Source organism: Sus scrofa, chromosome 9 (genome assembly GCF_054392235.1).
Source record: "Sus scrofa isolate SSC_HxYL_T2T_F1_AM1 chromosome 9, Sscrofa_HxYL_maternal_Yorkshire_Landrace_v2.0, whole genome shotgun sequence".
Lineage (NCBI taxonomy): Eukaryota > Metazoa > Chordata > Mammalia > Artiodactyla > Suidae > Sus > Sus scrofa.
The window spans coordinates 16,997,303-17,020,327 of NC_139391.1; the positions used below are offsets into that span (position 1 = coordinate 16,997,303).

At 41.6% G+C, this 23,025-nt stretch overlaps 1 protein-coding gene across 1 annotated transcript in view; it reads right to left on the reverse strand.

Moving 5' to 3' along the window:
• Nucleotides 1–2,038, reverse strand: part of LOC110255407 (uncharacterized) — a 689,852-nt gene extending 687,814 nt beyond the window's left edge. Inside the window, exon 1 of the transcript XR_002335555.2 lies at nt 1,937–2,038. The gene's annotated coding sequence lies outside the window, so the exon portion shown is untranslated. The remainder of the gene's footprint in view (nt 1–1,936) is intronic.
• Between the last annotated feature and the right edge of the window lie 20,987 nt (nt 2,039–23,025).

Consider the following 23,025-nt stretch of genomic DNA (forward strand, 5'->3'; position numbering starts at 1 on the left):
TAGGTAGCTTAAGACCTTTAGAAATCAATCTTTTCTTTCAAAAATGCCTGATTCTCAAAACTATTATCATTCTAAGAATTCATCCAAGAGTTTAAATCTGAAACAGAAAGCTGAATAATGGACAATTTGCTCTTGATGGTCATCTGCCCTTCCAATGAAAGAGTCGTTGAGTCATTGAGCAAGAAGCTACAAGGCAACAAGATTTATATTAAAATTCATCTGAAAAAGAAAATGAATTCACGTTGTGGCACAGCAGAAAGGAATCTGACTAGTATCCCTGAGGACACGGGTTCAATCCCTGGTCTTGCTCAGTGGGCCAAGGTTCCAGCATTGCTGTGAGCTATGACATAGGTCATAGACATGGTTTGGATCCCACATTGCTGAGGCTGCGGTGTAGGCTGGCAGCTGCAGCTCCAATTCGACCCCTAGCCTGGGAACTTCCATATGCCACAGGTGTGGCCCTAAAAAAGCAAAAATAAAATAAAATTCATCTGAATAGTCCAAAAAGTATGCTTTTAGAAAAGCATGTGCACTACTAGCAGATCTGACCCAAGTAACACATCAAGATTCAATGAACTGTTACTTCCTAGTGTTTTGTCAGACATCTCATAATCACAGATATCTTGGCTCAGTTATATGCTATCACTAATGACGATTTTAATCCAGTGATCCTCAGTCAAACTGAGTTAATCATTATTTTTCAGGCCAAATTTAGGGGTAGGACAGCGAAACCATTTCCTAAGACCCCAGTTTATAAAGAGAGCTAAAGCAGGCCTAGACTGTCTCATGTCAACACAGATGGTTTTAAATAAGTCACAGCAGTCCAATTTCACCAGAAAAACCCACCAACAGAGTCAGAAGAAAGCCTCAGAGCACTTCATGTTTTATAAAGGAAGAGTGCCTTGGAGTCTGAGCTGATCCAGACAAGACCATTCTAAGAATGGTCAGAATTCTGTGCTCCTGATGGGATCCTGACCTCACCCTGTTCTTTCAGCCCAATGCTCACAGCCTCACACTACTATCTGCCTTGAGATCAGGGTTAATCTCAAATGCACTTTACACCTGTTTAAGTCAGATACCTTTGGATCAGGGCACCCTCATCCCCTGCTTGGCTCTCTATCTCCATTTTTCTGATGCCTTTGACTTCAGGAGATTCTGGGGGAAACCCTTCCACTGTATCCCCCTGGAAATCAGAAGAGGCATCAGCAAATCCCTGTATGTCCTCAGTCTAGAATTTTCCCTTTGCCTCTGGCTCTAATAGAAATCTGACCCTCTCAGGAGGGCACTGCTTATCCAGCAACCCTCTCAAGTGATTACTGTTTTATCGCCAAACTCCTTGTACCACAGACCCAGGTGAAGTGAATATTCTCCTTTCCCATCACAGTGCCTCTTGACCACTCTTACCCCTTCCTCCTAAAACTCCCAGCTTAAATAATATTGCCAGACCCACTGCCCTTTCTTGGTTGCTGTCATCTACTGACATTTAAGTCATGCTCCTTCATTTCTTGGAAACTGTATCTCACTTTTACTCTTAGTTATAATTCAATTATTTCACTGAGATATAATTACAATAATGATACAGATGTTCTTCCCCCTGTCTTGGCTTCTCTGTTCCTTGATCTCCTCTCCTCCAGAGATTTCTCTTACAGGCTAACCTCATCACTCATTGCCATAGTCATATCTTACACCTTCTTGTCACCAGTAATTGCAACTTTTACCTAATCTCAGTTCCAGGCATGCCACTTTCTGATCACCACCACCTATTATCTTTCCAGGTTTGATACTCCATTCCAACAACTCTTTGACGCCACAGAGCCCTGCCATCTCTAGATCGCACTCCTTTTCACCGTCTCCCAAAACAGCACCCTGCTGTCGCTTCCCTCCCCTACCTACCCAGCTTAGAGTCTGCAATTCGTCATTATAATTTCTCACTTACATGCACCTTCAGCTCTCTTTTCCTCTCTTGCTTCATGGTACTCTTCTTGAAAAACTCCAGCCTCAGTGAGACCCACCTCTTCTCTTCTCCCAGCCTGCGCCTGAGCAGATAAACTTGGTTAGAGATAAACACACACCTGTGCTGACAGGCTGACCTTAAGGTGGTGACTCCTAAACTTGGGCAGATCTTTGGAGATACTCAGAAATCATCTCCCTGATCCCTTCACTCTCCCACTTTCTGAGATAAGTATTTCATACATTTTCCTCTGTATAAACCTCCACCCCCCTTCCCTCATTACTGCGTCTTTCACTGAGGAAGTAGAAAGAGTCACAGAAGCTGTATTTTCCCTCACATATGTGTCTGTGCCCACACTCTCTGCCTCCCTCTCATTTCTGTGAATGGGCCGTCTCCTCCTACCGAAGGCCAACTGTCTACTCCTATACTGATGCCTTCCCTTTTCCTTAATCAAGGGTATCACTCCAGAAATTCTCTTCTCTCTCTTTTATGTTATTGATGAATATCTCTCCATAAAAATCATTCCCATCTGCATAACTAAAATTCTTCCATTTATTAAAATATTGATTTATTTGCTGTAAAGAAAAATTCCTGAAAAGGTTTGTCTATGTTCATTTTCTCCAATTCCTCTCTTTCTGTTCACTAGAGAATCCACTTCAAACAAGAATTCACTCCTACCGTTTCATAGATACTACGTTCATCGAGGTCTTTAGTAATCAATGTTGCTAAATCCAATGACTATTCTTAGTCATAGCTCACTTGTCAATCAAGAACATTTGATCTCTTTGGTTCCTCCCTCCTTCCTTTAAACAGTATGTTTACTTGGAAGCCAGAAAACTGCAATCCTCTTCATCCATCTCACTGACTGCTCCTTCTCACTCTCCTTTTCTGGTTCTTCCTTATCTTCCTGACCTCTAAACACTGGAGCACCGTAGGGCTTAGCCCTTAGATCGGTTCTCTTTCCTTCACATATTCACATCCTGTAATCTTATCCAATCTCATGATTTTATTTATTTATTTATTTTTTATTTTTTTTTTTAGGGACGCGCATGCAGCATATGGAAGTTCCCAGGCTAGGGGTCAAATCAGAGCTGCAGCCACCAGCCTATGCCACAACCACAGCAACATGAGATCCAGCCACGTCTGTGACCCACACCAAGCTCACAGCAACGCCAGATCCCAGACCCACTGAACAAGGCCGAGGATCGAACCCTCATCCTCATGGATACTAGTCAGACTCGTTTCCACCACGCTACAACAGGAAGTCCACACTCTCATGATTTTAAATAGAATTGCCAGGCTGACAATTCTTAAATTATAAGCCTAGTACAGATTCTCAACTGAACTTTAAATATCCAACTGTTTAATCAACTAATTCTATTTAGAATTCTCATAGACATCTGAAATTAACATGTCTGAAGCCAAACTCCTGATCTTCCCCTAAAACCTCTACTTCCACAATTTTCTCTTTCTCAATTAATGAAAACTCCAAACGTCTGGCTTCTCAGGTCACTAACTTTTAAGTCAACATTGTCTTCTTTCTCTAATACCAGACATTGAATCCCTCACCAAATTCTGCTGGCTGTGTTTTCCAAACGTCTAAAATCCAAACTTTTCTCCATACCTACATTATGAATTCTCTGGTCCAAGAAAACAAACCTGGTTTATTGCAATAAACCTACTGAACAATGTCCCTATTTCCTCTCCTGCCTCACTCCCTAAATCTATTCTCCAAACTTTTTCAAATGTGTGAAACTATGTCACTCCTCCACGCAAAATTTTCCAGTGGTTCCCATCTCACTGAGTGAAAGCCAATGAGTTCCATGTGGAGAAAACGGGTCTCTACCTCCTCTGAATCCCATGTGTACCGGTAGTAACACATCACACTGAATGCTAATAAGCTTGTTACCAGTCTACCATTGCCTACTCTGTTAATTCCTTGAGGACAGGGGTTGAGGGCATTTTTCTGTCTTTTTCATTTCAGTATTCCCTATGCCTAATGCATAGAAGACCAATACATAGATAGTGGTTTAATTCTAATTGCACGTGACCACAGTGGGTCTTACTAAATACCCAATTTTTCTTGAAGAAAAGGCCGAGGTACATTCCCAGATAGATGATAACCTCCATGAGGGTAGAGGCTGCCTCTGCCTCTTTCGTTCTTTCTTTTGTTTGTTTTTTTAGGGCCACACCCTTAGCCACACACAGAGTTTCCCCGGCTAGGGGCCCAATCGGAGCTATAGTCGCTGGCCTACACCTCAGCAACAGCAACGCCAGACTGGAGCCATGTCTGCGACCTACACCACAGCTCACGGCAACACCTTAACCCACTAAGGGAGGTCAGGGATCAGACCTGCATCCTCATGGATACTAGTTAGATTTGTTTCAGCTGGGCCACGAGGAATCTCCTACATCTGCCTCTTTCTCAGTTCTGTCCTCAGTACGTAGTGTGATACCTTCTACACAGCAGGTGCCTGGTAAATGGCTACTGAGGGAACGAACGTATGAGTAAGGAAGTAAAGGTCCCACAGCTCGGGCTGACTACCCCCGCCCCCCCCCCCACAAATGCCACTGTCATCTCCAGAACAGCTCCCTGTACTTTTCTGAGAGAGGGCTTCGAGCTCTTAACTTCTTTCAGCAGTGCCGAGTTGGCAGAGAGCAACAGCTAGCCTCGTTTCCCCAGCTCAGCTGGCTGGGGTCCGAGATGCGCGGCTGGCCCTGGGCTGGGGGAGAAAGGGAAGGGCAACTATAGATCACCGTTTCAGCGAAGTGAGCAACACTTGCTTCCGCAGAGAAAACATCTTCTTTATTCACCTTCACCTCGACTCCAAAGGGCTCCCGACCCGCCAGCTTTGTCCCCAGATGCTTCCTCCTCAATCTCAGGAAGCCAGGAGCCAGGGCCCACTCCCTCTTTTCTGGTGTGTGGTCTGAGTTTCAATTCCGTCTGGCAGACAGTATGGAGGACTCCAGGTCAGCAGGGTCATCAGAATGCTAAGAGGAAATCTGATTGATGAGCAACTGTCAGCAGGAATGAATGGGAGCCTTAATTAATGACTTCTGCCCCGTTTCAAAGAAAGGTTCCCTTACACCCAGTTCTCTCTTCTCTCTGAAAAAAAATTGGGGTGGGGTGAGGAACTGAGGAAGAAAAGGAGGAAAAAACACCCCTATAATCCAAAGTTTTCAAAAACGACATAAAGGAGACTTCAAAGACAGACATGGTCAGTTTTTTATGTGTGAGACTGGTTCAGTGATTCTCTCCTCTCTTTGTTTCCACGGACAGCTAGGCTCCATTCCAAAGCTAAAATATAAAAGGCCACATTGTTCTGAGGGGAGCTAGCTTTTACAAGAAATTTCCTCCTCACCACTAGGGCAAATTAACTGCCTTGGCCCTGGGTGCTCCGGGAGCATTTCTTCCAGAGCTGGCCCAGCAGGCCAGCCTCCCACTCCTGCCTGCTCAGGGCAGAAGAGAAGTATTATCCATCTAGTCTACACAACAGACTTAGAAAACTCACCTGCCTGGTGGAAGAGCACAAGTCAGAGAGGTAAATGTGGTAACAGAGGTCTGATCAGGATTTACATGCAACAAAGAGGTAACATTAGGGTACAGGGGATACCTAGAACAGGTGGTATCTAAACTGAGCCTACATTCAGGAATTTTAGCTTGCCCTTAGCACTGAACACCACTGAGTTGGATGATATAACAGAATACAAAGAGGAAATTTACAAATTGCAGCTCAGCAAGTCTCTTAAATTCTCTGTTCTTAGAATCCTCCCCTCTAACCTGGATTTCATGTCTATTTCTAGGGGTTGCTGAGGAAGGGATACAATGAGATAACATAGCTACAACTTTTCTATAGAACTTGGCACATAGAAGCTCATCAATACATGATAGTTTCCAAAAGGGGAGAGGGCTTAGTCCTGTCTGGAGGATCTCCCAGCCTAGTGAGAACAACAAACATGAAAAACAAGTAGTTACATTGTGTCTTGGTTGACAAATTACCACAGACTGGGTGTTTTATAAACAACAGACATTTATTTCTCATGGTTCTGGAGCTGGAAGGCTAAGATCAGGGTGCCAGCACGGTCAGGTTCTGCAGGAGTCCTCTTCTGGTTGCAGACACTGCCTTCTCTCCATGCGCTCATTCATGAGGGCTCCACACTCATAACCTAATAGTCCCCAAAGGCGCCACTTCCTACCCTGTTGAGACTAAGGATTTCAACATGTGAATTGGGTGGGGGTTACAAACATTGAGTCCATTGCACAATGTGATATGATGAAGGTTACAAGAAGGGTATACAAAATATAAATATGAAGCAGAGTGTACTATAATCCTCAAGGGGAATTTTCAGCACAGATTTAATAAAGAAGCCAAATTTAATCTGAGTGTTAAAAATCAGGTAACACTAAACCAAATAAAGGAAGCTGGGAGGATGATCTGAGGAGTGGGTCCAATGAATCCAGTTCAAGCTGCTGCTATGAACTGTATGATTGGAGATGAACAGATGAGAGAGGCATTGGGGTGACAGAAGCAACTTGGCAAAGGGTTGGATGTGGGGTTTGGGGGCAGAGGAAGAAGTCAACTGGGCTTGATGGTGGGAAGCTGGTGATGCTCCAAACTAACCTCACAAGGAACAAGGCAGGGATTTCCCAGTGTGTCTCAGTGGTAACGAACCTGACTAGTATCCATAAGGATGCAGGTTCAATCCCTGGCCTCACTCAGTGGGTTAAGGATCCAGGATTGCCATGAGCTGTGGTTTTAGGTCACAGACGTGGCTCGGATCCTGCATCACTTTGGCTGTGGCTATGGCCAGCAGCTGTAGCTCCAATTTAATCCCTAGCCTGGGAACCTCCATATGCTGCAGGTACAGCCTAAAAAGAAGAGAAAAAAAAAAGGCAGGACAAAAATGAAAGAGCAAATTGAGTGGATCACAAAGTACAACCCAATGGGACAATTTAAATGCTCTCCTTCTTCTGGAAATGATGAGCTGGAGGACAGTCTCAAACGGTAACAGACCCCATTCTGCAATTCCATCACCTTTACAAGTTACTGCTGAAACACCGATCAGAAATTCCTCTAGCAACTCTTTCAAGCAGGTAAACATATTCACTGTCATCTTATAGATAAGAAAGCTGAGATAATGAGTAGTCTTACTGAAAAATTATAGGTCTTCTTTTTAACTTAACTGACTTAACTGATTGTGTCTGAGCTAAAGTCCAGGGATTTAGCTTACTGAATTTTGCAAAAACACCTAAAAAAAAGTAGTAAGTCAAATGGTTTTCCAATGATAAATTAAGTCTAAAGTTAATATAAAAAATTTACTTTTTTAGGGGTACATGCTGTAGCATGGTGGGTTAAGAATCCTACTGCAGTGGTTTGGGTTGCTGCAGCTGTGGCATAGGTCAAAACTGTGGTTCAGATTCAGTCCCTGGCCCAAGAACTTCCATGTGTTTTTTTGTTTTTGTTTTTTTTACTTTTTACAGGTTTGTTTTGTTTTTGTTTTTTTGTGGGTTTTTTTTGACATTTGCACTTTTTTTATGACTAGAAAATGTATGCTCCTGGTTTAAAAAAAAAAAAAAATCTGTTGTGGGTTAAGGATCCAGCATTGTCACTTCTGTGGCTGAGGTCACTTCTGTAGCATGGATTTGATCCCTAGCCCAGGAACTTTCTCATGCTGTTGGTACAGCCAAAAAAATATGTTAAAATTCTAATGGCATGAAAGATTACAGTAGAAAAGAAATCTGCCTGTCCCAAACCACCTCCGTTTATCTCTAAAAAGAATATTTGTGTATATCTAAAAAGAATATTTTATCTTGGATAATATATTCTAAACTAATAAAAGGCTGTTTGTATTGTTCTTTTGTTTATACAAATGACATTATACTATACTCATAGTTCTGTACCTGTATTCTTTCACTTAGCAATATATATTAGACATTTTTCCATATCATTATAGAGTTGTTCTTTCCTTTTCATTATTTTACAATTACAAAAAGTGCTTTATGAAATATTCTGGTATATAGGTTACTTTACAGTTTGTAAAATAAAGTCTAAGATATGCTATTGCAGAAAAAGAAGTTATGTGCATTTTCACTTCCTATAGTTCTTGCCAAACTGCTCTCTGGTTAACATTCTCATTAGCAATTCATGAAAATATCTAATTTCCCTCACCTTCACCAGTGCAATGTGTCGTCAAATATTCCCATCTTTGCCAATCTGATAGACTAAAAACGCCTCTTATTATGAATGAAATTGATTATTTTTTCATATATTTAGTAGCAACTTGTATTGCCTTATCTATAAATTGTATATTCTGATTATTGGTCTTTCTTTAGTGAGTTGTAGATATTTTTTTATACACTCATTTTATGCCAGGCACCATTCTAACCATGTTACATAAATTAACTCCTTTGGTCTTCATAATAACACCATTAAGATAAGTCCTAGCATTCCCGTTTTCTTAAATGAGGAAACAGAAACACAGAGAGGCTCAGTACTTTGCCCAACGTCACACAACCACAAAGTGGCAGAGTATGTATTTAAATGCAGACAGTCTGGCTAGAACCTGAGAATTAGCTAAGCATTATGCAGTAGAGTTTCTTAGATTTGTACCCCTCTTCTTTAACTAGTGCTGTCCATGTACTATATGACACTGTATAAAGGAAGGCACAAATGAATATTTGACCCAGTGAGGAGTCCAAAATAGGAAGGATAAGGCCACTCAGAACTAAAAAGATGCCTGCCCTTTGTACTCTATCAAAAAAAAAAAAAAAAATGGAGCAGGTGATTGGTCAAGATGGTGAAGTAGGGAGTTGTCGATGTGGTTCAACTGTAACGAAGCCAACTAGTATCCATGAGGACGTGGGTTTGATCCCTGGCCCACTCAGTTGGTTAAGGATCCAGCATTGCTGTGAGCTGCAGTGTAGGTTGCAGACGCAGCTCACTTCTGGCTCTGCAGAGGCTGTGCCGTAGGCTGGCAGATGCAGTTCCAATTTGACCCCTAGCCTGGGAACTTCCATATGGCACATGTGCAGCTCTAAAAAGCAAAAACAAACAAACAAACAAACAAAAAAGAGGATGTGGAGTTCACCTCCCCCCAGGAACACATCCATATATAGAACAATTCTCACTGAAAACAGAATTGAAACTAGCAGAAAGACTCCAGTAGACCCAAGGCTATTAGAAAAACACACACACATAACCAGTAGGAAAGGAAGAAAAATAATCTGATATACCTGGGCCCCTGGAAAGCGGCTCAGAGGATAAAGGAAAATACACAGACTGACATCCACCCTGGGGAATGAGCAATGAGTGCCAGTGATTGGACACCATTGTCCAGGGGTCCCACACAGGGAAGACAAGCCCTCTTGGCTAGGAGGAGAACAATTGGGAATAACAGGAGGGCAGTGGGAAGCCTGGACTCTACTCATGAGAGGGTGCATGCTGGTTAGCCCCCAAGGCAGGGCTGAGAGAGGTCTGCTCTAGCAGTTAATGAGTTTCCCAGAACTACCTTGGCAGGCACCCCAGCCAAAGCTAAGCAAACACTTGGGCCCTGAACACTCCACAGCACAGAACTGGGTCTGGAGCAGCCACAACCAGAGAAGACCCAACTGTGGGACATAGAAGTGACCCAGTCCTGGGGCAGTGGCTATTGTTGGCACTTAACTCAAGCAGCACATAAGGAGCAGTCCAGAACTCTGGGTGGAAAGCCCATTCCACCACAACTCACACCCTGACACATGCAAGAGTCTACATAGGTTCCTCCAGCTCTGCAGTGTGGCTCTACAACAGAGTTGGAGTGGGAGAGGCTAGGGGCCGTGATACTATATGAGAGCCAAAAGAACTTCCACACAAGGCTTCATCTGAGTGGAGTGAGAGAAACAAATAAAGGCACGCATACAGGCAGCACATCAGAGACAGCTAACACAAGCTGAGAATCCACACGGGTCCCACTTGTTTCAGCACTGTCCCTTTTTAGGTCAAAGGCCCCAGTGCAGGGAGAGGGGAAAACATAGGGAAGAGAGCCAGCCCAACCCTCAGGGCTTCTGCTCTAGCAATTAGGGATTAAATCCCACTCCCAACAGAGTGGTTACAGCCACTGAACAGAGGAGAAGTCTTGCTTCACGAATGGCTCTGGCTGTGGCCCCTTCATCGCCAGCCCTACCCTCTACCAAGGTCATAGCTGCCAGCACACCTTGAGGAAAGACATAAGTTGGGTCCATATCAAATCCAGCTCTCCCATCAAAGGCACTGGGTATATGCAGTCTATATAGGAATGCTCCCACATAAGAACACCTCTTCAAGACCACCATAGATAACTACTCCACCTAAATTCATAGCGGCAGAGAAAGTTAAGCAAAATGAAAAGGCAGAGTAACCGCTCTCAATTGAAAGAGCAAGAGAAACTCCCTGAGAAAATAAGTAATGAAACAGAAATAAACAACTTACCAGATAAAGAATTTTCAAAGCACTGTAATTGAATTAAGGCAAAGACCAGATTTATACTGTGAGGATATTAACAAAGAACTAGAAAATATTAAAAGACCAAATCACACATGAAGAATTCAATGGCTGAAATAAAAAAAAAAAAATTGGAAGGAATGAATAGCAGACCAAAGAATGCATAATTGATCTGGAAGGCAGAATAATGGAAATCATGCAATCAGAACAACAAAAAGAAAATCAAGTTTTTAAAAAATGAAGACAGTCTAGGAGACTTCCGAGATAACATTAAGTGTACGAACATCTGCATTATAGGGGTCCCAGCAGGAGGAGAGAGAGAAGGAGATTGAAAGTGTATTTGAGGAAATTATAGATGAAAACTTGCCATACCTGAAGAAGGAAACGTATACCCAGATGCAGGAAACACAGACAGACACAAACAAGATGAAATCAAACAGACCTACCCCAAGGCCTACATAATTAATGTGGCAAAATTAAAGAGAAAATTTCAAAGGCAGCAAGAGAATCATGAAGAGCCATATATAAGGGAATCCTCTTAAGGCTAGCAGCTGATTTCTCTGCAGAAAATTTGTAGGCCAGAAGGGCATGGCATGATATATTTAAAGGGCTGAAAAGGAAAAACCTGCAACTTAGGATATTCTACCCACAATATTATCATTTAGTACAGAAGGAGAGATAAAGAATGCCTTAGAGTTTCTATTGTGGCAGCTATAATGGAAAAAAATAAAATCATTATATAAAAAAATAAAATAAGAAGATATAACAATTGTAAATATTGTCGTACCCATCATAAGAACACCACATTACATAAGGCAACTGCTAACACACATAAAAGGAAAAACTGATAGCAACACAGTAATAAGGAGGGAATTTAAACCGCACTTATATAAATGGACAGATGATCCAAACAGAAAATCGATAAAGAAACACAGGTTTTTGGAGTTCCTGTCGTGGCGCAGTGGTTAACGATTCTGATTAGGAACCATGAGGTTGCGGGTTCGGTCCCTGCCCTTGCTCAGTGGGTTAATGATCCGGTGTTGCCGTGAGCTGTGGTGTAGGTTGCAGACGTGGCTCGGATCCTGCGTTGCTGTGGCTCTGGCGTAGGCCAGTGGCTACGGCTCCGATTGGACCCCTAGCCTGGGAACCTCCATATGCCGTGGGAGCGGCCCAAAGAAATAGCAAAAAAAAAAAAAAAAAAAAAGAAACACAAGTTTTAAATGACAAATTAGACCAGATAGACTTGATTGGTATCTCTAGAGTATTCCACCTGAAAGCAGCAGAATACACATTCTTCTCAAGTGCACACAGAACATTCTCCAGGATAGATCACATCTTGGGCCACAAATCAAGCCTCAGTAAATTTAAGAAAATTGAAATCCTAAAATTCATATGGAACCATAAAAGATCATGAATTGTCAAAAAAATATATATATATATATTGAGAAGGAAGAACAGAGCTAGAGGTATCACCCTCCCAGACTTCAGGACATTTGGGATTTTGACCAAGTCAGTGACATAGGAGGCTTCTGCACTCCCCTTATCCTGTGGACACACCAAATATACAGCTACAGACAGAGTAATTCCTTCTGAAATAAATACAGAAACCAGCTGGGCAACTCTTACACATCAAGCAAATGATAAAATACCTACATCAAAACAGGTAGGAAAGACTGAGACACACACTGACCATAGATTCTACCCCCAGAACAGTACCATGCACTTGGAAGGGAATTCACAAATCGCAGCTTCTACCTAAAGTGCAAAGGGTTTGGATCCACATTTATGCTCTAACTTTTAAACTGAGGGATAGGCCCTCAGAACACCAGGCTCTTAAAGCCAACGGGGCTTGCATTCAAAAGCCCCACAAGACTAGCAAACAAAGATGAAATTCTTTTTTTTTCTTCTTCTTCTTTTTAATGGTTAGGGGGTTTTGTTTGTTTGTTTGGTTTGGTTTTGGCTGTGCTTGCAGCATGCAGAAGTTCTTAGCCCAGGGATCGAGCTCACACCATGTCTATGACCAGAGTCACAACACTGGGTCCTTAACCTAAAGCCACAAGAGAACTCTTATTTCCTTAACTCATGGTTAAGGATCCAGTGTTATCACTGCAGTGGCTTGATTGTTGCTGTGGTGGAGGTTTGATCCCTGGCCTGGGAACTTCCACATGCCATGGGCATAGCCAAAAAACAAAACTAAGCTAAAAATAGAGCTACTCTATGATCCAGCAATCCCACTCCAGGGCAGATATATCCAGAGAAACTTTAATTCAAAAATATACATGCACTCCAGTGTTTATAGCAGCACTACTTTACAATATCCAAGACATAGAAGCTACCTAAATGAGTAGATAAAGAAGATGTGGTGTATCGGAGTTCCCGTCGTGGCGCAGTGGTTAACGAATCTGACTAGGAACCATGAGGTTGCGGGTTCCATCCCTGCTCTTGCTCAGTGGGTTAACGATCCGGCATTGCCGTGAGCTGTGGTGTAGGTTGCAGACGTGGCTCGGATCCTGAGTGGCTGTGGCTCTGGCGTAGGCCGGTGGCCACAGCTCCGATTCAACCCCTAGCCTGGGAACCTCCATATGCCGCAGGAGCGGCCCAAGAAATGGCAAAAAGACAAAAAAAAAAAAAAAGATGTGGTGTATCTAAACATGGAATACTACTCAACCGTAAAAAAGAATGAAATAATGCCATTTACAGCAACATGGATGGTCCTAGAGACAACCCTACTAAGTGAAGTAAGTCAGTCAGAGAAACACAAATATCATATGATATCCTTTATATCTGGAATCTAAAATATGTTACAAATGAACTTTATTTACAAAACAGAAACAGACTCACAAACATAAAAATAAATGATTACTAAAGAGGAAAGGGGGGAGAGATAAATTAGGAGTTTTGGATTAGTAGATACAAACAATTATATTTAAAATAAACAACAAGGTCCTTTTGCATAGCCCAGGGAATTATATTCAATGTCTTGTAATGAACCGTAATGGAGAAGATTATGAAAATGTTGGGAAAACTAGGATCCACATGCAAAAGAAGGAAATTGGACCCCTATTTAACACTATACACTAAAATCAACTCAAAACACACTAAAAACTTAAAGATAGGACCTAAAACTGTAAAACTCTTAGAGGAAAATAAAGGGGGAAAGTTCCCTGATATTGGCTTTGGTAATGATTTTTTTTTTTTGATATGACACCAAAAGCACAAGTAGCAAATGAAACAATCAACAAAATGAAAAGGCAACCTATGGAATGGGAGAAAATATCTACATCCAAAACACACCCCAAATATCCAAGAAACGTCTACAAATCAATAGTAGAAATGCAAATAATCTGATTTTCAAATGGACAAAAATCTGGATAGACACTTTTACAAAGGAAATAATATTTAATGATCATAAAAATTGGAGTCCACTAAAACACAAGCCAGAGACATGATGCATGGCAACCTCTCTCAACAAGAGTCTCCTAATAAAATTAAATTTTATAGAATATATTTTGAATGACTTCTCAAAAAATTCTCTTGCAGAAATGCAAATCAAAACTACCATGAGATACCACCTCACACCAGTCAGAATGGCCATCATTAATAAATCCACAAATAACAAGTGCTGGAGGGGCTGTGGAGAAAAGGGAACCCTCCTGCACTGCTGGTGGGAATGTAAACTGGTACAGCCACTATGGAGAACAGTTTGGAGATACCTTAGAAATCTATACATAGAACTTCCATATGACCCTGCAATCCCACTCTTGGGCATCTATCCCGACAAAGCTGTACTTAAAAGAGACACATGCACCCGCATGTTCATTGCAGCCCTATTCACAATAGCCAGGACATGGAAACAATCCAAATGTCCATCGACAGATGATTGGATTCGGAAGATGTGGTATATATACACAATGGAATACTACTCAGCCATAAAAAAGGATGACATAATGCCATTTGCAGCAACATGGATGGAACTAGAGAATCTCATCCTGAGTGAAATGAGCCAGAAAGACAAAGACAAACACCATATGAGATCACTTATAACTGGAATCTAATATCCAGCACAAATGAACATCTCCTCAGAAAAGAAAATCATGGACTTGGAGAAGAGACTTGTGGCTGCCTGATGGGAGGGGGAGGGAGTGGGAGGGATCGGGAGCTTGGGCTTATCAGACACAACCTAGAATAGATTTACAAGGAGATCCCGCTGAATAGCATTGAGAACTATGTCTAGATACTCATGCTGCAACAGAAGAAAGGGTGGGGGAAAAAACTGTAACTGCAATGTATACATCTAAGGATAACCTGACCCCCTTGCTGTACAGTGGGAAAATAAAAAAAAAAAAAAAGAAAGAAAAAATTCTCTTGCAGATGGTGCCACTTTCAGATACAATGGAGAAAAGTTCATTCATTACACACAATGGATATTTTAAGCATTTGGGGCATATTTTTTTCACTGAATACATTTAAATGACTTGAACTGAAAGTCTGAGGAAGAGAGAAGGATCAAGAAGGAAACCTGGGCTTCAGGCTTGACACCTGAGATGCTGGGAGTTCTATTTATTGAAACAAGAAACAGTACTCCACCCTCACCTTTCTGGTTGTAGTAAGTTCTGTGGCATCTAGAGAAATATTTCTTGTCCTTTCTGCCAGATCTGCCTGGACGTTCCACAACCAGAATCACACCTCAGGGCTCAAAACCAAGTTCTCATTTGCCATTCCCATATATCCCCTTTCTACCCTCAATTGGTTGGACTTTACCCTGAAGAAGACAGAAAGTCAGTGTTTTGCAATCATCACTTCAAAGGCAGGATCTATGCCGATGTATCTGCAATCTCACAGTACCTGCCACAGGGCAAGTGCTCCATATACTTTGAGTGAATAATTAGTTATGCACTTAAAATGACTAAACCATTTGGAACTTTTTTGGCTGTGCCCATGGCATGCAGAAGTTCCCAGGTCAGAGACTGAACCTGACACACAGCAGTGACAACGCCAGATCTGTAACTGCTCGGCCACAAGGGAACTCCTACCATTTGGGAACTTTCTAAGCAAGAAAGTGACTTAAGATTTGTATTTAATAGGATTACTCTACCTGCAGTATGTAGACTATCCTAGAGCAAGCAGGTTTTCTCAGCCTTGGCACTATTGATACTTGAGCTGGTTAATTCTTTGTGGGGGCTGTCCTGTGCATTGCAGGATGCTTAGCATCCTACATCACTGACCTCTACTCACCAATTACCATTAGCTTCTCCCCTCCCCAACTATGAAAGCCAAAAATGTCTCTTCAGACATTGGCAATGTTCCCTAGGAAGCAAAATTGCCCCTGGATGAGAACCACTGTCCTGGAGGGATAAGAAGATGAAAGATCAGTCAGGAGGCCATTACCAGATAACGTCATAAGAGGAAGAAGAGGGAAGTACACTCTCACTGAAAATGTCTACTATGCACTGAGCACTTTACATGTTATAATATTTTAACGAGTTATACAGGATAAGAAATCCCCATTCCCATACCAACTGCCCCTGAAATCCCTTCAGGGTTAACTGAGGTCAAGCTCCCAAGTGATTAAACCCTAGAACAGACACCATCACTTTCCCTGGCCCCATATGAGCACAGTGAAGTCTAATTCCCACGCCATGTCAAAGAGGAGTGTTTGACATTGCCCCACGGATATTAATTTAGGGTATTCTCGGGAGGCCTCAAAATCACTTTCCAGTCAGCTCCAAAGGGGAACAGGGCAGAGGTTCTTTGCACAAACTCATGAAACTCCAGAACTCGGGTGTCTTATTCCTTTGCTCAAGCCCTCAGCCACCCTTGGGAGCCTCTCCCTAGGGACCACGCAGCAGCAGCTGGGCTAAGAGCTGAATGCTGGAACTGACCAGTTTTCTTGGTGAGGTCCAAAGCTCAGAGGGCCCTGGCAGGTGCCTTTGCCTTCACTCAGCAGCCGGAGGACTCAGTTAGCTCTTCTCTGCTCCCACCAACGCCTGCTGATTGTTGCTGGTATTAATAACATAAGCAGCAGGAGGCTTTGCACCAGAATCAGGGCTGTCTGGATAATTATCTAGTGGCCTAGGACCAGTCAGTAAATTACTCTGTGACCTGAGAATTCAGCAGGTTACCACCATCACTCAGGCCTGCTTACTTTATTGCTCTCCCCTCCTGCTGCACTGACATTTATTTGTCTAGTTTACATTCAGAACATTGATTTCATGCCTTTTGTTTTCTGTCTTAGAGGTAAGAAGTAGCTCCTTTGGGAAGGCTGGTTCTCAGGTCAGTGGCTGTAGTGACGCAGGGAGGGGGAATGTTAGAGGTTTTGTTTTTTTGTGCAATCATTTAGTGTGCTCCAACACCTGCTCTCTGTGGTACTCCCAAATGCACTAGAGCTTTTTTGTCAGAGTTGTGACACTCTCTAGTAAACTGCCTGCGTATGTAACCTTGCATATTGGAGAAGGGAATGTCAGAGAAAAACGCTCATGCCACTCCACTCCACAAACTACATACACTTCAGCTATATCAAATGGAAATGGTATATTCAAGTTAATTTTGCCAAATACAATGGTCCCTCTCCTTGGGTATCTGCTTCACTGTTCCCTCTGCCTACAGCACATTTCGCCCTCTCCTGCACCACACTCTTATTCATCTTTCAGGTCTTACCTTAGCTGTCACTACCACCGCTCCCCCACCACCTCCCCAAGGAAGCTTTTCCTCACCCAAACAGAACATACTCATGCCCCTTCTGGACCACCACAGCACCCTATAACTTATTTCTATCAATAATTCCACTTGGTGGCAATTACCTGTTTCCTTGCCTGTCCCATCTTTTAGACTGTACTAATAAGAACCAGCTCACATGGTATCAGGCCCCCATTTAAAGTAGTCAAAAATGTTTAATCAATAGGTAAGGAAGATATCCCCAAACTCTTCTTTCCAGGCAAACCCAATTCCCAGCTTCAGCTCAGCCAAGACACTCACTCACATATCCAATACCACTCTCCAAAGAGAGCTGTCATGAAGTTTCCCAGTGGGGAAGCTACAGCTTCAGCTAAGGACTTTATTCCTATTCCCTGGAATTACCTAATTCATCTCTCCCTCTTTTCAATTCACTCTATAAATGCACCTGAAGATAATCCTATAACTCTCATTTACTGTTCACTTTAACTCCATAATCCATCTTTTTAACACAAATATTCCTGGCTCAGCTGGTTAAACTGCTTTATAACCTTGATTAAGACATTTACATGTGTTCAGCCTTGATTTCCTCTAGCATAGAATGAGTTCATGTTCTTTTAAATGCCTTCCATCATGAAAGTTTTCTTATTCTAAAATTTGCAGTATATTTTGGGATTCTGCACCATAAACATGACAATCGTTCCCACTTTACTGCAAAACCCCTTTAGATAAGCAAAATATAAATCAATTAATTACAATAAATAATTTACAAATTTTTCCACAAAGGTGCTGTGCGAGAGATCATAACCTGACCCCTACTTACTCCTCCAACCTGCCCACTCCACTGTCATCACAAACTGCCTCTATTTCCTCTCTGCACAGATGCTTTTCTAGCCAATGTGCTTTTTACCTATGCTATTCCATCTGCATTTTTCCTCCATCCACCTAGAAAACATCTAATTCTGTTTTGAAACCTAGCTACAGTTAACTCCTCAGGGAAGTCTTCCTTGACTTGAGATGCAACACAGCAATATGAGTAAGGGTTTAAAGTGTCAAGTCAGACAGATTTGGGATTCTAATTTGGCCTACCACCTACCACTGTGGAAAAGCGATCTAATTGATCTGACCAATCCTCAGCCTCTTCACCTGTGAAATGGGCATAATAGTTCCTACCTCATAAGGCTTTAAGAATTGAATGAAGGAACTTAAGTAAAACATTTGACTCAGCTTCTGGCAGATAATAAGTACTATATGAGATTTAGCTATTATTATTGACCCCAGGTTAAAATTAATCACTTCTGATGCATATTTATCAAGCTGAATCTTATACACCTGTCTCCCCTACAGACTGTGACCTCCTTAAAGTTCAGAAACTTCTTCATATCCGTATTCCCAGAACTGTGCTGAGCACGTAGTAAGTAGTGAACAAATGTTTTAAGTTAAATTGAATTGTACACTTAGAAAAGAAAGGTATTCTTAAAAAAAATAAGAATTCAAATACTTAAAACTTACGGTTACCATAGGGGAAACTGCTGCGGGGGAGTGACTGAATTAAGAGGAAGAGAATAACATATACATACACACTACTGTATAAAATAGATAATTAACAAAAACTTACTATATGGCACAGAGAACTCTACTCAATAGTTTGTAATAACCAATATGGAAAAAAACTTAAAGAAAGAAAAAAATATATATATTATCAATTTAGGTATAAAAGTAATAGGTGTTTAGATGAAGAAATAAATTACAACATACTCTAAAAAATGGTACGTATTCAAATGTTAAAAAAAGAAAGATATTAAGGGACTCAAAAATTAATTAATACTTAAAAGTGTACAACATGTTATCTGATCATGCTCTAGATTGGCTGTGACACTTTCACATTCGTGTTCACATTTTCACTTTCTCACAGTGAGTTTATGTGGCAGGTTCACAAATGACACAAACAGACCCAGAGGAATTTGATTTTGCACCAAAATCAGAACAATTTGCAGAACCCAAACCTGTATCACTCTTCTTCCTTATGCTTCCTGTGTACACCCCACCCCCCAAAAAGGAGTAGTTCAGCCACTCTTAAAACTCAGGCGTTAGATTTTAAGTTTCCACACGTGATCCTTCACCTAGCACCCAGGGAAAGCAGGCACCAGGAACAGGGCCCTTCTCTGAGATGCCATTCCCACTGGTTACGGCAGCCCCCATTTCTCTGCACGCTGGTGGAGAAAGCATGCATGTGCTGGACATTTTGCCCTCGGCATTCAGGAGACACTTGGTTTCTGCCAGTGCTTTGGGCTCCTCCAGGCTTTTCCTGTGCTTTTGTGTAGCTGAGAAGGTGAAGCGTAAGGGTATCAAAAGCTGCAAACAGGCCCTACCTCTGGAGACAGGCATTTACTAGGAGAGAGAAAGGACCAATGGCTACCCAGAGCATTGTTCAGCCACATTAGAGAAAGGATTAAGCAGATACATTCAGCTATTCTAACAGATTTTCTTTAAGCCTTGAATACGCCTCTCACACTCACTCAGATAATCACATTAGTTTTGTCATTAAAAGATCCCTTTTATAGAAAGTACCTAAACCGCTTAAACCACCCAGAGAGGTTGCATACATTATCAAACACCAAGACCAACAAAAGGGATTTTCTGTTCCAGATCTCAGTTTTCTTTATTCCTCAAAAAATTTAGGAAATCAAGGTAGAAATTATTTTGCAAATGGACAGTGGCCAGACAGCAATTCTCACTCATTGCTTCCCTTGGCAGTCCCTCAGCAATAGGAACTGGAAAGACTGGAAGATTTCTTCAGCATTGAGGTCAGCAGAAAACAAAAGTTAAGACAGAGATGAAGACAGCATGGCAAGGAGGGGGGTAGAAGGAAGTGTGCTTGTCTCTCTGCCACAGGAAATTGCATTTGGAACCAAGAGGAGAAAAGCATAGGATCTGGGATCAGACCACAGCCACTTCCTAGATCTGTGGCTAGTGGTTGGGGGTGGAAGAGTCATTTCATTTGTCTTGGCCCCATGGTCTTCTTTATAAAATGCAAGTAGGTACTACCTGCTTTGCCTCCCACACAGGGAGGCTGAGAGGCTCAAGTGCAAAAAGACAGGCAGGAGAGCTCTGAGGTCTATGAACAATGGTACAAGCATTGCAGGGGAGGTTGGTTCCTTCTGGCTTTCTTTTTATAACCCCCATAATGACAGGAACTATGTTTGTTTGTTTGTTTTCCCACAGTAACACGACTGGCACCTAACCCTGGGTAATAATAGGTGCTTAATATTTTTTTTTAAGTGCTTTTATGGCCTTTTTCACCAAGCTCCATCCATTCTGCAAACTTACATCCTCTAAGCCTCAATTCAAATGTTACTTCTCCTTTAAAGGCCTCCTCAGACCTTCTGGATGAATTCATCACTTCAGCTTTCATGCTCCCACAGCATCTTGAATGCGACATAGATTCTTAGCCCAATGTACTTAATCATCTGACATTGTGACCATTTCTCCCCATTAACACCGAGCTTCTTGAAAACAATAGAGCTTTGCCTTTGAATTCCTACTACCTAACTCTGTTCTGCATAAATCTTTGAATGAACAGATAATAAATGAACAATCCAAAGAATTGGAGTTATTTGACACAGGGAAGAGAAATATAAGGAGTAACTTAAGAATCAGACTTCAAAATAAAGGTGATTAGATTTAAAGAATGTGTCTGTATTATACATTGTGCCATTGTGTTGTTTAGAGTATAAGACTACAAGATGAAATGAATTAACAATCAGTTTCTCATCTCCTTTGCACGGTAAAACTTGAGGAAAGGGCCTTAAATTATAATGGAGAAGATTTAGATTAGACTAGAATTTTTCAACACCAACACTATTGCCATTTGGGGCCATTTAATTCTTTGTGGTGGGAGGCTGTCCTCTGCACTACAGGATGTCAACTAAATTAGATGGCAGTCACCTGCCACCCCCAATACACACACACACAGAGTTGTGATGACAAATAACATCTCTAGACATTGATAAATGTCCCTGGGCAACAAAATTGATACTGGTTGAAAACCACTGACTTGGACCTAAAGAATAAACTCCTGCAGGTCAGGGTTTTGTGGCATCAGAAAAGGAGAAACATGGTGTAACTCTGACCATGAGTTCCTTAAAAATAAAGCAAATGGGAGTTCCCGTCGTGGCGCAGTGGTTAACGAATCCGACTAGGAACCATGAGGTTTCAGGTTCGATCCCTGCCCTTGCTCAGTGGGTTAACGATCCGGCGTTGCCGTGAGCTGTGGTGTAGGTTGCAGACGCGGCTCGGATCCTGCGTTGCTGTGGCTCTGGCATAGGCCGGGGGCTGCAGCTCTGATTAGACCCCTAGCCTGGGAACCCCCATATGCTGCGGGAGCGGCCCAAAAAAATAGCAAAAAAGACCAAAAAAATAAATAAATAAAAATTAAAAAATAAATAAAGCAAATGGTTTACTTGTTTATATTGTACCTTTCACTCTGAAGGCAGAGAGATTAACCAAGTGAACTGACATCATGATAACATATGAAATGTCCTCCGTAGATCATGAAGTGAAATTTCTAAAACAGGAATAATCTGAACGCGTTTGTTGGTGAAATAGGAAGCCATTTATCAAATCATCCGGCTACTTCTACTTCAGTGTATTACACTTATTCACAGCAACTTACATATCACCTGAGCAAAAGAGTTCAATATCGTGGAGTTACTGATAGTTTTCTGCACACCATTCTTTGGCTATTTACATCTACAGTTTAGAAGCTACAAAACAAAGAAAAATGGTTAAAGCCACTGTACCAAATCCAAGTTTGGTAACATATGCAAACATTTCCGCACAGAAACATCTGACGACCCTGTCTCTGCTCTGCCTCCACGTGGCTAGTGAGCTACCATTGGTCCCCTAGGTCATCTGCGAGCCAAGTGGGGTGACAGTAGATGCAAATATGAGTAGATTCAGAAGTAATTTTTCAAATTGTTTCATTTGTGTTATAAAACAGCATTCCTCCCCCCATTCAGCTACCTACAATGACATTTGAACTGGCCAATAAACATCTATCTGGCAAAATTTTGGCTGTCAGTGTTCCTCCAGACTCTGTAAGATCTATTTCTAGATTAAGCCAGATAAGCAAATACATACACACACACACCAATATATGTACATGCCAGTAGTATATTTCCCTAGTTTATCAACTAATAATTGAAATTTGGTTATGACTTTCCTTTATGCTGAAAGATCACATAAGGATGAATACAGGGAAATTTAGCAGTATGTGTAGAAAAATTGAAGATCTTATTACATTTTTCTCCTTTCTGAGGCCCTTTTAGGAAGTTCCTGCCTGGAACTCTCCAAGTTGATCAGTCTGGTTTTATCTTAAGCAAAGTGAACAGTTTAACTGACTTTGTTTTCCTCTTTGCAGATGGCTGATAGAAAGCTTAAAGCCAAACTTTTGTGGCCTCCATCTTCAGAAAATATATAGAATTTCATGGCAGTATTTCCTAGCAGGTGTTTAAACAGAGCACTAGCACCTCCAATGTTGTTGGGAAAAAAAGGGTTCCAGATGAAATAAGTTTGAGAATTGTCACATTCTTTTAATTCACAATGCCCATGGCATATCAAAAGTTTTGAGAGACTCTGTAGTAAAGATAAGGTGTTTAAATTTATTTCAATTATGTTCAAACACTTTGATCATGTACCTTTTTTATGTAACACCCACTTACATTTGGCCTTACTAGCATTCTGTGGAAACTATTTGGTAAATGCTGCTTTATGGTTTGCATTCCTAGATTCATTTTACATCACTAACCATCTTAAACCTCTTCTGGTCCACTTATGCTAGACTTAATATATACCTTTAGATCACCTGAAATCCTTTCAGGACCAGGTGTGACAAAAAAACTAAAACTAAATAATAAATAAACATGCTAGCTGTATGACCTT